Source organism: Manihot esculenta, chromosome 6 (assembly GCF_001659605.2).
Source record: "Manihot esculenta cultivar AM560-2 chromosome 6, M.esculenta_v8, whole genome shotgun sequence".
Lineage (NCBI taxonomy): Eukaryota > Viridiplantae > Streptophyta > Magnoliopsida > Malpighiales > Euphorbiaceae > Manihot > Manihot esculenta.
The window spans coordinates 5157494-5161488 of NC_035166.2; positions in this window are offsets into that span (position 1 = coordinate 5157494).

Here is a 3995-nt window from a genome sequence, read left to right on the forward strand (position 1 = left end):
GATGTTTTAGGGGGATTTTTGAGGAGATGTTTAGAGTTATGCTAGAGTATGTTTGGTCCCTCATTTGAGTCCACCTGTGTAGGATCGGACCTGAGGAACCGAGGTGATCAGCAGTGAGATAGCTGCTTCAGAGTTAGTCCAGAGTAAGCCAGAGGTGAGTGGAACTAACTTAATCCTTTATTTCATGAAAGCAAATGTTTTAAGCACGTTCATGCATCATGATATGTAATAGGTTGTTGGCATTAGAATTCACGAATATGACGCATTGCATTATTCATTGTGGGTGTGGATGGACAACAGGACGACCCATTAGCCCTTTAGATTTTATGCTATGTAACAAAAGTCCTGAAGAGCCCCATTGAGGGCCGGGCACAGAGCTTATGTGTGTAACAGAAGTCCTGAGGAGCTCCACCGAGGGCCGGGCACAGAGTAGAGGGATATTTGGGTTAGTCCATCCGTGATGTGATTTACTTGTGATGTGACGCATTTCATGATGGCATGTGTTTATTTGTAATACCCGGCTAGACTCCGGTATCGGAATTCCTACCGTCCGGTGGAATCTCGGATGTCGGAAGCCTCTAGTAGGGTAGAAACATGTTTTCATAAAATGTTTTGATGTATTTCATGGTTTTAAGTAAAAAGGAAATGAGTTTTTGCATGAAAACAACCTTGGAGGAAAACTCAGGTTCGGCCGCAGAATATGCATGCGTTTTGGGTGTGCCTTAGGCCCCCGAAAGCATAAGTGAGGGAAACCAGGTTCGGCCGCCGAACCTTATGTTCAGCCGCCAAACATGGCATGCATGCGGAGGCACTTTCGGCTCCCGAACGTGGCCTGGCCAACCACCTATAAAGGGGTCCCTTAGCCGAAAACGGGCGAGCTTTTCTCCCCATTTTCGGCCAAGGTGAGCTCTCTGCTATCCCTCGCCGGTTTTGAGTTCCTTCCTTTAAATCTTTCTCGATTTTCATTAGTTTTACCCTTGTTTTGAAGATTTTGAGCATTTGAGCAAGTTTTGGAGCTTGGAGGTTCAAGGAACTCTCTCTCTCTCCCATTTTCCGAGCTAGGGTTGTTCTCCTCTCGATCTTCAAGAGGTAAGGGCCGATCTTGAGCTTATGGCATGTTTTAAGTAAGTTTTAAGTAGATCTATGGGGTAGAATGCATGTTTAGCTCATGGTTAGGGTTATGGGTTTATGTTATGTTTTTGGACAATGTGGATGTTTGATGTGTTGTAGATGGGGTTTAAGATAGTTTGATGCCCCTAGGAACTTGTATGTTTGAGTATGTATGTTGCAGATTAGGAGAAATGCATGTTTGGATGGTTTTGGGAGGCAAATGTGCTTGAGGAACCAAGTTTCTGCCCTTTGGCAGAAACCAGGTTCGGCAGCCGAAGGACTTTCGGCAGCCGAACCTGCCTGGGAGGCAAGCCTTTCGGCTGCCGAAGCCTGCCCCCGAAAGAGGACTTTTGTCTCTGGAGGGCAGTTTTGGCCACCGAAAGTGCCGCCGAACATGCATGAGTTTCGTCTCTGTCTGGGAGTTTCGGCCGCCGAAGGTGCCGCCAAACCTGCCTGACTTTCGGCTCTGGAGGGACTTTCGGCCGCCGAACCTGCCGCCGAAAGTGCCCTGTCCAGCCCTCCTTTGCATGTTTTTCTATGGTTGTTTCATGATGTTCTAAGGGGTTTTTGGGGAGTAGTTTAAAGTTATGTTCATGTATGTTTGGTCCCTCATTTGAGTCCACCTGTGTAGGTTCGGACCCGAGGAACCAAGGACCACAGCAGTGAGTCAGTTGCCCCAGTGTCTGGTCAGAGTTAGTTGAGGTGAGTAGAATAAACCTTTACATTTTAAAGCAAATCAATTATAAAGTTTTGAGCATGATTCATGCATCATGAATGCCATGTGATGATTTAGGTTGTTGCATTAAAATTCACAAATATGTTGCATTGCTTATTTTAATGTTGATGTGGATGAACGTTGGATGATCCATAGCCCTCGACCTATGATGTGACGATACGATATGTACGGTATGGAATGTAAGACCAGTGGGACCCATTCTACGTTCGCTGGCACTATGTAAGAGAAAGACCAGGACCCATTCTACGTTCTGGCACATTGGAATGTTATGTTATGCTATGTAAGAGAAAGACCAGGACCCATTCTACGTTCTGGCACTATTGGATATGTAGAGGGTTATTGGTGACAAGTTCATCCTTGATGTGATTAGCTGTGAAGTGATGCATTCCATGTTATCATATGTTTTAAATGTTTTATTATTCTGCTCACTGGGCTCTAGTAGCTCACCCCTCTCCCTAATCCCCCAGGTTTGCAGGTACAGGGTAGACCAGGAGGTCAGCAAGAGTATTGAAGTCTTGTCTATGTAATAGATAGTGTGGACATGATAAATTTGTAATGATGTAAAGTTATGAATAGTTATGTAATGAAGTGATATTGAGGATTAGAGGTTGTGCTTGACCCAATGTGTAAGGTATTCGTTTTTATACATGTTCTTAGATGTTTTATGATGTTTATGTAAACCAGCTCAACATATGTTACATCGCCCATTGGGGCATTGATGAGATCCCACAGAGGGGTCATTGCTTATGATTACGACTATGTTCAGTGCATGCACAGGTTGAGTTTGGTGTATGAGAGAATGTATGAAAGAAAAGTTTTAAATTTCTATGTATATTCTTGATCATGTATGGGATTAAACAGGTTTACAGGTTGTATGTCAGGCTTGCTACGGGTCCCGGCGGCCTTAAGCCGACCTGGATCCTAGCGCCGGTAGCGGTCCGATTTTCGGATCGTTACAGAATGGTATCAGAGCCCTAGGTTCATAGGATCGGACCTAGAGTGTCGGTCTCATAGATGTTCTAGAAGGTCAAGCACAATAGGAAGATCATGTCCACTAGGATAGGATGTTGAGTCCTGTCTTGTATGATGATGTGAAGTGCCATGATTATATACATGTGCATTGATGCTATGATATGAATGATATATATGTGATGCTAGTTCATGTGTTTCCACATGAACCATATGATGCTAATGTTTGTGTGATGTGTACTGTTTTTCAGAAAACAGGATGAGAGGAACCCGTCGATCTGCAAGATTGACTGGAGTACCACCTGAGGATAAGGGCACGAGCGCCCGTCCTCCTGCATTGCCTAGGGCAATGTCATGTAGATCAAGCAGAGAAAGAGTGTCAAGGGACCCTAGAAGGTCTTTTGATGCTAGCAGAAGGGGGACAGATAGAGGAGGAAGTTCTTCAGATGTGAGGGAGGTTATGGAAGAGGATCAGAGGAGGGATGGAAATCTGGATGTCAGCATATCGGAAGAAGGGACAGGGAAGTCACAGGGAGGCGCTCAGGCCTCGGGGTTTGGTTTTCCACCCCATTATCCACCCTTACCATAGGGTTCAGGGTATCCGATGGGAGGCACATCGGATTATTCCAGCTTTAACCCCTACCCTACCTACATGCCTTATCCACCTTTTTATCCACCTTACACACAGTACCCAACTTATCCACCCTCACCCTTCTATCCTAACCCGGCAAACCCCACCTCGGGGAATGCTGCACCCCCACGTCCACCACCTACAGAACCAACAGCCCCAGTTACTCAACCTCCTAGACCTAGCTCAGCCGGTGGGAGCGAGGTGAAGATGACAGATTACCTTAAGCTGGATGCTCCCAAATACAAGTCAGGGGATGATCCCTTTGAGTACTTGAGAGTGGTGAAGACGATAACTGATGAGCTAGGGGCAGATGACAGCAGGGCCATTCAGATGGCAGGGTTCACCTTAAAGTGCAAAAAGGCACGGGAATGGTTCAAGTGTTATGTGGACCCAAGACTAGACGGCATGACATGGGAGGAATTTGCAAATGAGTTCGCTGAATGGGCTTTTCCAGACAGTTCCAGAGAACTGAAGATGATTGAGTTTGAGCAGCTGAGGCAGACAGAACACATGAGTATAGAGGAGTACACGGATAAATTCTTGGAGCTA